This window comes from Calypte anna, chromosome 13, assembly GCF_003957555.1.
Source record: "Calypte anna isolate BGI_N300 chromosome 13, bCalAnn1_v1.p, whole genome shotgun sequence".
In the NCBI taxonomy this organism is placed as follows: domain Eukaryota; kingdom Metazoa; phylum Chordata; class Aves; order Apodiformes; family Trochilidae; genus Calypte; species Calypte anna.
Genome location: NC_044259.1, coordinates 11,600,514 through 11,614,455, shown reverse-complemented (window position 1 = coordinate 11,614,455; position 13,942 = coordinate 11,600,514).

Genomic DNA, 13,942 nt, shown 5'->3' with positions numbered 1-13,942 from the left:
AAACAGTGGGAGGGAAGCAGGAGCTCCCGGCACGGAGCAGCTGTTGGGAAGGGGCCGTGCAGCAGAGGGGCTGCCCCATTGCCACCCCCGGGCCTCTGCTGAGACTTTCCAGGAAAAAATCTGGCTCCCTTCAGCTTTGACAGAAGTTTATTTTTGAGAAGGTTTAATAATGTCCGTGGTGCGCCTGCCCCTCGCTGAAGATACAGACCCTTTATTTGTACTTCTAGGCAAGATTAAATGTAAAACTGGCTGGGCTCCAGCTGGCTCCTGCACCAAAACGTCTTTGACACCGGCGTCCATCCGAAGCCATAAAGCCAGTGGCCAAGTGGCACTTTTACAGCTCCTGTAAATGAAATGCAGACCTGCCTGGGCCTTTCTGGGGCTGACCTCCCCCTGCACAAATGGTCATTGATGCTTGGTGTAAATGTGGCTGCAGGACATGCCAGGGACAGGTTTTCCAGCATGTCTGCCCCTGCTCGGAGATAACCTGAGGTCTGGGCCATGGTTTAGAGACCCAATTCTAGCTGGAGAGAAAGGGCCAAGTGAGAAACACAAAGGGAGAGGCTGTGGACCAGGTCTGAGAGGCAGAGCCTGGGGAAGGTGACTTCAGGGACCTCTGAAAATGAGCTGGGAGGCAGATGAAGCCTCTATGGTCCACAGGTTTGAAGCGGTTTGGACTTAACAGGCAGCTGAAAGAAAGGCAGGTGACCAGATTAGCAAATCATCCAGATATAAGCAGAGGAGATAAAGAATGTCCAGAATGTCCTGACTGCTCCAAGGTGTGGGACAATACAGGCAGATTCACCAGCTCACCTTACAGGGCAGCCAAGTCCTGCAGGACACAGTGGCACTGGGCTGGGTTGGAAGTCTATGGCCAGCTTTTCCAGAGCTCTCTGTTCTCTGTGTGATTTACAGGGTGTCTGGGCAAATGGTGCATTAATTCCCCTAGTATCATAGAATCATAGAATTGGCTGGGTTGGAAGGGACCTCAGAGATCATCAAATCCAACCCTTGGTCCCCTACTGCTGCAGTTCCCAGCCCATGGCACTGAGTGCCACATCCAGTCTCTTTTGAAATATCTCCAGACACGGAGAATCCACTACTTCCCTGGGCAGCCCATTCCAATGTCTGATCACCCTCTCCGTAAAGAAATTCTTTCTAATATTCAACCTAAACCTCCCCTGGCACAACTTGAGACCCTGCCCTCTTGTCTTGCTGAGAGTTGCCTGGGAAAAGAGCCCAACCCCCCCCTGGCTCCAACCTCCTTTCAGGGAGTTGTAGAGAGTGATGAGGTCTCCTCTGAGCCTCCTCTTCTCCAGGCTGAACAGCCCCAGCTCCCTCAGCCTCTCCTCATAGGATCTGTGCTTGAGTCCCTTCACCAGCCTGGTTGCCCTCCTTTGGACCTCCTCCAGGACCTCAATATCCTTCCTAAACTGAGGGGCCCAGAACTGGACACAGGACTCGAGGTGTGGGCTCACCAGGGCTGAGTACAGGGGCAGAATCACTTCCCTGGCCATGCTGGCCATGCTGTTCCTGATACAGGCCAGGATGCCATTGGCCTTCTTGGCCACCTGGGCACACTGCTGGCTCATGTTCAGCTTCCTGTCAATCCAGACTCCCAGGTCCCTTTCTGCCTGGCTGCTCTCCATCCACTCTGTCCCCAGCCTGTAGCTCCCCATGGGGTTGTTGTGGCCAAAGTGCAGGACCTGGCACTTGGCCGTGTTGAACCTCACCCCGTTGGAATCAGCCCAACTCTCCAGTCTGTCCAGGTCCCTCTGCAGAGCCCTCCTGCCTTCCAGCTGATCCACACTTCCCCCCAGCTTAGTGTCAAATTTTAGGATCATTTTAGGACCAACTCTGCTGTGCTGTGTTTTAGGGTCTTGTCTCCTCAAGACTCAGGACTTGTGTACTTTAGAAAACATAAAGGGTTTGGCTTTGGCCAGTTTCAATAGAGCATGGCAAGGAACAAGGTAGATGAGCATAAATGCAAGGAAATACATTCAGGAGAGAATGCCCTCAAGAAAGGCAAATATGTTAGGTCCCTGAGTGCCCGTGGACAAGTGTCTTGAAAAATCGACTCCATTTGTCCCCCCAGATGTGTCTTTGCAGGACTACTACAGCTCAAGGTCACCTGAGTCCAAAGCTTCATACCCTGAAGCCCTCAGCAAACCGCAGTGCGAGGCCTGGGAGTAACACAACCCACTTCAATGAAGAAATCTTAAAAAAAAAAATGTATATTTCACCACAATTACAGGCAGTGGAGGTATTTGAGGTGGTTATTAAACATGCCAAATAATAAATAGAGCTATTCAGTCAGCAAACAGCTGCATGATTATAAATAGGAAAATCTACCCCAGCCCAAAGCCAGCTGTGACCCAACAGCATACACTTCTTAAGGAGTGATTATTTGTGTGTGCATTTTTTGGAAGAAGGTCGAAAATATTTTCCCACTCTTTATTTTAGGAAGGTGAAATGTCCCTGGTGGGATTTCAAAAGCTAACCTCTGGGGTATGCCATCTCCATGCCAAGACACTGAGTCACGAAGAGATCGGAGGAAGCTGTTTCAGATCCAGACAGGGGATAAAACAGCTGGAACTGAGTCTCCAGCTCAGCTCAGTCTGCTAATAACCACCCAGCCCTGTCCCTGCCCCTCAGCCTGACAAGCTGAGAGCTTTACTTACTGCCACTTTCACATGCTCTTTGGTGGTTGCTTGGGGTCAAACTTGTCCACACCTATTCCGTTCTGAATGACTTCTTGTGTCTCGGCCAAACCCTGGTCCAGGGAGCGTGCTGAAGAGTCCTGTCCTTCCTCCCCTGTGCCCAGTGGGAGCTGAGAGTCTCCAGGCACGTCTGCTGGACCCCTGGGCTTGCAGGGACACTTGGCTGCTTTGTGAGCTTCAATTTAATGTGTTTGTCCACCCAGAAATTTCTGGCATGTGGTGTGTGGTAGCAGCAGGGAACACATCTCCCATCGTGGCCCAACCTTTTTGGTTGTTGTACGTGGAGCTGCTCATGCCTGTAGTGTGGTGTCAGGGAACTTTGTGATGTGTGGGGATGCCAGGGTCGTGCACAGCACCCCTGGGGGGTGAATCCGGGGGGATCACAGGCTGTTTTCCCAAGGAAGTTTCTGCCTTACGGGTTCTGGTGTTTACACTGTGGTGGTGGAGCCAGGACAACAGAAAAGAAGCTCTGCCTGTGTCTCAGCTCCTCTCCTGACTCGTTTCATGAGCTGCAGGCACATGGTGCTTCTGCTTTGGCTCCAGAGCCAGATCTCCCAGCCAAGCGATGGGATGGGTGGCAGGGGACAGGAGCTGTGTTACCCCAGCAGGTAACTCTGTTGTGTCCCATGAGTCAGACCATTGGCTGTAAGTGCAAGCCATGTTTAGGAGGATAATTTTCACGGCCAGTGCAGAAGCTAAGCCAAGAGGCCTTCACTTTCTTTCCCTCCTGGAAAACACCCTGGGGTACCATGTGTTCTGAGCAGAGGAGAGATTATAGAAAGAGATGGGGATGGGTGAGGGCAGGGGGAGTGCAGGAGGTAGATGGAGATCAAAGGAGTAGGATATGGAGATCAAAGGAGTAGGATGGTGAAGGGTTAAGGAACAGAGAGGAGGTGGGAGCCCAGGCAGAGAGGACTAGGGTAAAGGGAGGAATAGGGATGGAGAAAGCATTCACACTTCCCATGGAAGATCAGGCAGGAAAGGGGCAATGGAAAATCAGAGCACAGATGGAGACTAAGAGGGTGTATCCAAGGGAACATCAGGCCTCAGCAGTGGTTAACCTGGGGGGATTTGTTGGCTGCTGGCCCTGCTTTGCCCATCCTAAGCACTGGAGTGTGGAGGGAGGTTTGCCAGGTCCTGCTCTGCAGGGCTTTGAGTCACCAACAATATCAGCATCTCACAGGGGAGCAGCTCCTCAGCTCCAGCCAGGTCCTGGGCAGCATGGGAGACAAAACTCAGCACAAAACTCTCTGTCCTCTGTCCAGTGGGGTGGGCTCAGGCTTTTAAAGGACAAGGAGGTGGTTTGGGAACAGTCTGACTCAGGAATCCCTTTTTTTCTCTCCCCCCTCTTTGTCTTTCTGTTCTCTCCCCCCTCCTCCTTTTTCTTTGTCTGCTAATGCACAGCAGATGGGAGGAAATGCCATTTTAAATGCCACAGCATCCTGATGAAATGAGATGGGTTATGGCAATCTCAGATGAATCATGGCATTGTTTTGTGTACATGGCCCTGCTGTAGCTCGGCCTCGCTTGGGCAGCTTTCTGCCTACAATCCTGCAAATACACATAGGGTCCTCTTGACATCCACACCAGCTCAGTGACTGGTGCCCTCCAGGACCTGAGTGCTCAATTCAGGTTAATTAATTAAGCAGCCACATTTGGGGAGACAAAACCGAACCCACAGCACTTTACCAGTGACAAAACCTTTGAGACATCTGGTCTGCACTGCCTTTGGGGATGGGGGGCTATAAATTACACTCAATTCCCATGTTACATTTATAGGATTTCCACACAAGGTGCAAAAACAGGATTGAGAGAACCTGGGACCCCTCTGGAAAGGTGGGATTCCTCCCCATGCCTGCTTTTTCCTTGGCTGGGATGGGTGGATGGTGCCAAGGATTGAGGGAGTTTTCTGAGATGTGGCCCCTTGCTGCTGGGGCTTTGCTTGGGGTGGTCAGATCATTTCACCAAAGCTATCAGTCAGGCATTGAATAATATTGACTCAGTTGCTGGCAGCCTGCTGCCAAATGAGAAGCAGCAGCTCAAAAGTGAAAAAAAAAATAATAAATATATATATACATACATATCCCAACAGCTTCATCATTTAAACTTGTAGCAATCTAGCCCTGATAGTTTCAAACTAATTAATTGTGGGAAAAAAGGTCAATTCTAAGACATCAGCATATAAAGCAGTCTTTTAATGCTGGAAGCTGAAAGAACAGATTTGAGAACTCCAACGAGCAGAAGACGTGACATTAAAATTTGGTTGCAATATGCTTAATTTTAACAATCTAGATTGGAAATGGATCTCCTGCTATGTCTCACTGCCTTGTGTGTCTACTGGCATGGGAGTTCTTCAGCACTGGAACTGAAGAGCTGGTAGCTTTTAAACCATTTAATTTCTGATTTTTTTTTTTTTTTTTGGTAGTAGATCTAATATATATTGATGCAGTAAGTAGAAGGGCTCTTATTATTAATCAGCCTCTGTCCCAGCCCTGCTTTCCCCCAGGCTCTTGCTCTCTTTTGGAAGCATATCCCTGTTAAAAGGCCTGGCAGGCTCGCAGCACAGCACAGCCAACACCAACAGCCACAACAGCTCCACTGTGTTTATACAGATTTCAGCAGCTCTACCTGGGAGGAGAGGGGAAGGGGCTGTGTTTGCTTTCCCAAAGCCAGAGGCCTGGGGTATTATTTTTACCCTGTTGGGCATCCTTTGCTGCTTTAACTTAAGTCAGAAGCCATGTGGCAGGAAAAGGAGGGGAAGGAGGGAGTGGGAAGAGAACCAGAGAATATCAAGTTGGAAGGGACCTCAGGATCATCTGGTCCAACACTTCTATTACTACAGTTTATGTGAGATGTCTCAGCACCCCTTGAAGCTGATACAAAACTTCCCAAAATTGGGGAATCTACCACCTTCCCTGGGAAATCATTCCAGTGTTTGACTCTCCTCATGATGACAAAAAAAAGAAGCAGTTGTGCCGTGGAGCTGCACCATGGCTTGTGCCTTTCCAGCATCCTGAGTTTCTCAGCTCAGTTTTGAGCAGAGCAAAATTCTTGCTTCTGTTTAGCTCCTGGCAGAACATGTCACAAGGAGGAGGGCACACTGCAAGGACCATCACTATGCTTCACCATGTCCCACTGCCCTCCATTGCCAGCACCATCCTGCCAAGGGCACAGCCATGTGTGGAGGTGCATCCAGCTGAAAACAGGGAAAGAAAGGGGAAAAATAGTTCAGAATTCATCTCTTTCCAAGAGATTCTTTCCAAGCGTTTCTGCTTTGTGCATTAGAGTCCCTTTCAGGTCCCCATCACACCTGACCATAGCTGCTGGGCACGAGGACAGTGACATTAATGGCTTCTTGATGTGTGTTTGTTTCATTTAGCACATCCTGAGTGCCATGGTGAGAGCTTTTGAGACGTTTGTTACAGTGATTGCTTTCCCTGCTTAGGAAGATGGAAAAAGCCAGAGTGGTTAAGGGAGGGGAGTGGAGAGATGCCAGATGCATCAGGGCAGTCACTGAGGGCCTCTTTGCTGGGTGCTTTGCCTCAGAAAGAGGGGGGTTGTGAAGGGCACAGCTTCCCTGTCACCTGCACCCCTCAACCAAGCAGCCATAGGTGGAGGGCAGACCTCATAAGGGACATGAGGCTCTTCAAGGGTCTACCCTCATTTGGCAGGGCTCAATCTGAAGTCAGGGGAAGCTTGGGCAAGCACACCCAGTGTGAGTGCTGTCTCCTGTTGTGGCCCTTCGTGATGCTCCTGACATAAGCACCACAGGCAGGGCTGAAGCTATTACAGCATCCTCATCCTTCAGAAGCACGAGTGACAAGCCAGCCTGACCACTGTTTATTTGACCACTCTGCCTGCTCCCTGCCAGGCAAGGCAGTTTGTGCTTCTGGCACCCAAATCTGTCACCTCCCAGGTTTTTGGGGTGGGCGGTGGCAATCTCTGTCTCTGCTTGGGTGGGACGCAGCCCCACACTGCCTTCAGCCACATTCTCCAGCTTGATGTGACTGGTGTACCAGAAAAGCTCAAGTTTCACACAAGAACAACACGTACACACGTGCTTGTGCATGAGAGAGGACACAAGGCTTGGACCTGCACTGATTCAGGCAGCAGAGAGAGGCTCCTGCAGCAATGTTAGCAATGTCCCCACCTCTCCGCGGGGACAGCATGGCCAGAGATGTCTGTTTGTTTGCATATGATAACAATACACTGGAATTGCAACCAGATTCTTGCCTTATCTTGCTCGAGGGTTACTGCAGTGGAGGGATTTGTCTTTTCTGCCAAAAAGATGTATGCAGAGATTCCACCAAAGTACATATATATGTTTTGCTTGGAAACAGAAAAAACCCTGGTATCCAAAAAAGCCCCAAACTGTTATTAGTCTCTGGGGTTTTATCCAAGTTTCATTAGGAATCTGGACATACTTGAAATGGCTTTCAGATAGAGCTGAATGAATCTCCCCCTGTCTCAGAGACTGGGGTGGCCTGATTTCCTAATTGAGATTTGGGTGGGTTGGGAATTGGGTGAAATATTTCCAGGCACCTAAGCTGGGAAGGAAGGAGTGCCTTAAAACAACCCGATCCGAATGACTCAAAGATGCTTTCCCCAGCTTGTGGGGAGGGAGCAGGGGCTTCCAGTCAAGGGAAGCTTTTCCTTGGCTGGCATTGAACCAGATGGACAAGACATTGGTCTTGAGATGTGTGACTCATAGGGTAGGGGAGCTGATCCTCTGGTGAGGAACAACCTTCCCAAAAAGCCTGGGAGTAAAAGGCCAAAATGGGGATGCTGGGACAAGGAGAAGGCTTGAAGACACTGCCTTGCTTTCCCTGCAGCAGGGGTCCTTGATATAGCCACCTCAAAGCCACAGCAAGCCTTCCAGTCCTTGTGAGCCACAAGAGGGTGACAGAGTCCCATCCTGTGCTGTGGTGGCTCTGGACAAACCCAGAGATGTCCCTGGCTAACAGGAGGCAGCAGTTCCTCTTAGACACTAAGCTAGCCTGGGCAACCAGAGGCTCTTGGAAAGTCTTTGCTGAAGTCCTAGATGGCAGAGAGAGCTGGCTGGAGATGTGTTCTGATACTGAGGATGTGGGGACTCTTTTTTTCTGCCTGGCTTTAGTTAGCACCAGTGCTGGCATCATCAAACTGCCCCATTGCCAAAGGACATGGGAACTCCCCAAAATTACTGTAGCAGGCAGGGAAAGAAACCTCACCCTTGCTCCCTGTTGGTGGTCTAATGTGAAACCCAGGTGAGTTTTATGGTAATTCTGGAAAAATTGAGAGCTGTTCCTCAATTGTGCTCTCTGGGGAGCTGTGCAGCCAGCTGGCCCTGCACCTCCCTGGTGCTCCAGAGATGAGGGGGCTTGGGCACATGGGTTGGTGGAGAAGGTCTCCAAACTCAGGCAAGGCTGGGATGAAGGCAGTTTGGTGGCACAGCCAAGGATGCTCCAGGAACACCCGGGATGCTGGGAGGATGCTCCTGCTCCACCCATACTCCAGCTGCCTAGGGCTGCCTCTGGAGTGACAACCTGTGTTTGTCTCTGAACAGCCACCCAAGGCACTATCCAAGACAGAAAACTGAAGTGCTTTGGGAGGTTTCTGAGCTGGAGTTTCCTCCTCCCCCCATTCCAGGAGCCCGGGGCAGTGGGTGTGGGCTGGAAGGCATCTCTGGCCAGGATGTCCAGCCAGGATGTCCAGCCAGGATTTCCAGCCAGCTCCCTTGTAATTTCATCTGTTGCTGGGATGGGAAGAGCCTGCAGAGCACCAGAAAGGAGGGTGGCTCTGCCAACCCTGATCTTATCTGCAGTGAGGATGGCTGTGGGGTGGGCAGCTGGCCCGGCCCCCCTGAGACGGAAGGAAGAAGGATGGGCTGCCTGGTGCTGTTTTCCCATGGACTGTGGCTTCATTTCCCCCCTTATTCTGTTGGGGAAGGGTGTGTGTGCGCTGGCATGTGTATGGATATGGTATCTTGGGATGTATATTTGCAAATTCCCTTGTTCCCATCTGTTTCTTATTCTGCTGTTGCTCGAAGGATGAAGGGAGAAAGGGGTGATTGCAGGTCTGGGTGCTGTGGGCCAGGGACATGGGGTGCTGATGTGCTGCATGATGTGAAGAAAGGTGCATGTCCTGTTAGCACAGGTTCTGCCCTTGCATCTGTGGCTTATTGACTGAGTTTATACTCCAAGGAGTCTCTTCTATTTTCTCTTTAAATATTAGAAGTAATTAGATGCTGCTGATGAGTAATCACTTGGATTAAACAGTCTGGATTCATTTAAGAGATCAATATGAAATGCCTCATGGTCTGATAGAGAAAAAAGTAAGGAAGGCTTCTTCTTTCTTGGGTTCCCAGGAGCTGTCATGGGGTTAAACTCCACCTTTCCTCACCCAGCTGGGACTCTCTGTGATGGCATCCCTGAAGGATGAGGGAGAAAAAATCACCTCTCAGGAAGGGCAGTGAAGATGGAAGAGGGGCTGGTTATACCCAAAGCCAGGGGGCTGAGAGGTTGGGTGGGGAACAGCTGATCCCACACTTATCTGGAGTCCTACAGCAACACACACAAGTGTTTGCTGCCACTTCCCAAGCCAGACCCAGGGAAGCCTAAAGCCAGTGTTAATGACTGGTTTGCAACACACTGAATTTTACAGTCCTCCATGAAAATGGTGACAGTAAATCTGCCTCAGGCATCAGTCATTAAGCTGCCCTCAATACCACAAAAATCCCTGCAGATTTTCTGTTGACTTTGGTGGTGCAAATGCTGTTCTCTGCTGCAGTGTTAATGGCAAAAGAGATTCCTGAGGCCTTGGATGCAGCAGCACTGGCTTGGACGAGGCCGTGGGGAGCGGATGGAGGGATTGGGCTCCGTTTGGTGTGTTCAGCACATTTTATCAGCTTATCCGATCCGTAGGCAGATGAAACAGTTCAAGTCAGGCGAGGTGAGAAGTGATTTCCCAACAGGGTAAGCAGGCATTTGGAGACGGGAGGAGTGTGGGAACTGCAAGGGGGAGAAGTTTTGGGACCAGGGGCTTGGGAATGCTCTGCGCCCTCCCTGCCTGCAGAGATCCCAGGCTGCAGGGCAGGACCACATGGACCCAGTTGTGGGCTGAACCCCAGGAAAAGCTCTGTGCTTGCCCCATTCCTCGTGCTGCTCCCTCAATGTGGAGCCACATCCTGATGCACAGCAGAGACTGATGCTGCAGAGCTGGACCAGGGCTGACCTGCGCAGCCGTTCCCACGTTATCCCTGCATCCCTGGGCTCCCGTCACCTAGCAACAGTGCATCAGATTGCATGCCAGCCTTAAATAAATGGTGCTCAGCAGGGTAGTGAACCCTGCTGGGCCCAGCATCCGCATCCCCACAGCTGGAAGCTCGGCTCTGGCAGTTCTGCAGTTGCCAGTCCACAGCCTGTCACATGCTGCCAAGCAGCTACATAATCCATGCTCATGCTGCTCCCTGCCCAAATCCCCACACCCCTCATTCTGGTTTCAAGCCAGTCCTGTGGCACCTCGTGCACCAGGAGCCACTTTCAGCCTGTTTGAGAATCAACTTCTCCCCGGGCAGGATCCCAACACCACTTTGACTTGGATCCTGGGGCTGATCTACATACCCTGCTCTAATTTAGCTGGTTGTTTAGGGAGGCTGAATATGGATTATACCTTTCCATTTATAGTTGAACAAAGTGGGATTGGATTTTGTTCCAGTCATTTTCTATCCTGACTAAAATGTCGGTTTTGAAGACCTATTATTAGCTATTTTGTATAGCTTCTGGATTACTGCAGATAATCATGAATCACCCTCTGCAGTATTGATATAGGTACTTTAAGCCTCCCAACAACCACTCTGGAAGTTATGCCTGTGACTGAGAGCAGAAAACCCTCGATGGCAACGGGTGAGCTTGAAATAGGGGAACAGGTGCTCCACATCCAGCTTCTGCAGAGAACATTTATCAACCATCCTTGTGTGCAACAGGGCTCCTGGTTCACATTCCATGTTTCAGCTCCAGCTCCCTGCCTGGCACTTTGCTTCCAAACCCTTCCAGCCCCTTCCCCATGTTTTTTTTTCCTGTCAGCGTTTCCTTGCAATATCACCCAGCACTGGGTTTGGGAGTTTCTGTTTGTGTAACCATCTTTCTTTACTCAATGTAGTGGTGCCTGATGGGCAGCTGCCTCCACTGGAGTAAATACAGCTTGCCCTGCTGAAGAATTACTCCTGGAGTTTTCTGTTCAAATTAAATACTCTAGAGTGCTCCCCAGTAAATTCAGCCGACATAAACTGGGCTTTATTATTATTATTATTTTGTACTGTTTCCCATTCAGGTGGGAGGAATCAAAACTCCGAAGTTTAATCTTAGATTTCTCTGCTGACAGAGCTCACAGCACAGAAAAAGAAGCTCTGATAGGCTTTGGGCATGACTGATGCAACAGAACAGTCATCTTGGACATCTTCACCTCTGGTTTAGGTCTGGAAGCCAGACAGGTCTCTGAGTTTAAACAAGGACCTTCTGATTTGACTCATTTTAGGAAGCAAAAGCAGCAGCAAGGTGGGTGCATTACAAACCCAGTCCGGAGCATTTGAAGCTCCATCCCTTCATATCTTGCTTTCCACCCTGATAAAATACCTGTGGGCCTTCGAAGAAACTTCAAAGGAGGAAGCACACCCTCTCCTGCCATCAGTGAAGGCTGATGAATAATAGAGTGGACCCACCCACTTGTGCTTTAATCTGTCATGTTCTATGGAAATAAAGCCTTTCTCTTACAAGAGGCAATTTGTGCTCTTGGCATCTTCGGTGAGAAAGAGCTCTCATCTCCACTGCTGGGTTATTGATACCTTTTGTATTAAGCAGTGCTTAATTAGGCTCTTTGCCTGGGCTGAACCACTCCCCAGGCAGTGCTCGAGAGAACAGAGACTTTTTGGGATGGTGGGAGAAGGTGCTGCCAGCACCTCTGCCCAGGGATGCCTGTGGGGATGGGGTGGGCAGGAGAGAGCTGGGGTCCCTGCCCTCCTCCTGCTGCAGCCAGCCTCGATGCAAAACCCTTTGAAATGCTCCTTCTGAGCTTTCCTCCTTCCTCTCCTGCCGGGATGGAAAACAATCCTTGGTGTTGAGGGAGAAGCAGCCCCCTGGGGTGTGAAGAAAACACCTCCTGGTAAGCAGTTTGCCCCGGTGGGTTACAGGTGCTGGCCAGGCAGGTGGGATTTCCTGGTGCTGAACCAGGGGTATAAAGAACCCAGGGGCTCAGGCCCTGCTGCCAGCTCCCCTGGTGAGAAAGGGCTCCTTGTCCAGTGCAGGCACCCGAGCCAAGCTGGGGAGTGCTGGGCTCTGTCTTTCTCCTTCTCCACTCCTTGGCTCCAGGCAGTGGGCAGAGCTCTGGGCAGGCATCCTGCCCACCGACCATCACATCTCCTGCCAGCCCAAACCCTCCCACTGCCTTTGAAGAGGCTGCACCTGAAAGGGGAGATGGAAGCTTTGGGCAGGGAGGAGCCAGGAGGCTGCCCACTCCTGGGGAGTGGGTGGCTGATCCCTCAATGTGTTATGACTTGGGAAGGGAACTTGGACCCTGGTGGGGTGTTTGAAGGATGCAGAGGGGCTGGGGCTGCCCCAGGAGGAGAACAGCCTTCCTGGGTCATCATCTCATTGAGAGGGGGAACAGCCCTTGCCTACCCTCACTCTGCTGAAGGTGGTGGGGTGCAGCCTGGTGTGGCTGTGGGATGGAGGGATGTTTGCCAGGTGGGTGCTGGGAAGAATTGCTCTTTCTTCCCAAGCCTGGGTGAGGCTGGAGGTGATGCCAGCATCTTGCATACTTTGAGGATTGAGGAGTTTCTGTATATCCCGTGATAAATCGTGGCAGGAATGAAGGTGGGGGAGTCCAAAATCAATAAGATGGAGAAGCCAATGTCAGGGTCAGGAGGCAGCCTTGCCAGAAACTAAATGCTTAAATCCTTCCTTCCTCTGCTTTGGGACCTTCTCTTCTGCTTCAAAGAGAGCCCTTAGAGGCCAAGGAGCTGCTGACTCTTTTAATATTTTCTTTAGCAAAGGTCTGTCCTCTGGAAGGTCTGTGTGGCTTAGGAGCAGTGTCCACCCCAGGAGCTTGGGTCTGGAGACCTAGATGGGACCAGGCACAAGCTCACCCTCCACCCATGCCCCCCAGCTTTCCATCAAATGCTGCCATACACAGGCATGTTCCTCACCTCCAGCCATTCCTGATTGCAAAGCCAGATGTGGGTTGCCTCCCTTGACATCTTCCCTGAGTCCTGTGGGGATCCGTGTCCCAACACATCCCTGGTCCACGTCAAGCGGGAGCTCTCCAGGGCTCTGCCGGGAAGCTGCAGTGGGAAGCGTCTTGCTTCCAGGGTGGGGCTGGATTTTGGGCTTGGAAAAGGAGGCAGGACAAGGAGGGAGAGCACCCAGGCAGTGTGGAAAGCTTTCCATAAGGCATGGGAAGAAAGGAGCAGTGCCAAACCCACAGGCTCCTCTCCAGCTCTTCAAAGCAAGCACACAGTCGTTAGAGAGGAGAAGGCAGTGAGCTGCAGTTTCCCAGGAGGTGGGGAGAGGAGAGAGGAGGAATATTGTATCAAGGAAGAGGAACAGATGAACTGATGTCTCCTGAATGAAGGAGAAGGAAGAAAACAAATGTGAGCAGGAAGACATAGAAGCCATTTCATGGGAGAATTTGCAGAATCATTGAGACGTATTATCAGCAACCAAAAATGCAAGAAAAAATCTTTAGCCCAAGAGACAACCTGACTCACACATAGGGCTTTTATCTCTTATTTTGTGAGTGCTGGGTGACCAGGAGAGGAGGAAAGGGTGCAGCAGTGTTTTGATCAGGAACAAACTCCGGCCAAGCCCAACATGTGTTGTTGGTGGCTTTGGCTTACAATAGAAAAGGTTCTAACGCCATGGCTTCTAAGTGTGGTTTGATGATGATGATGACTTTTAACCTTGCAAATGGAGCTAGATATGGTCAGGTATTGAAAAAGAAGACTGTTTGGTTCCAAGCACAATGTCCACCAGTGCTGCAGAACCCTTGCTAGAGGGCAGATGATGCCCATGATGTGCTACCCCCTGTAGCTTTGCTATCCCATGTGGCTGCTGCTGAAGCCTCCTTCATTCCTCTGATGATGATGAGGGCTGCATAAGCAAGAACTGATGCAAATTTACTGTTTTCTTCTGCTCTGTTTCCAGCTTCCAGAGGCTGAATTATGGTGTGTTCAAAAACCTCCAGGTTTC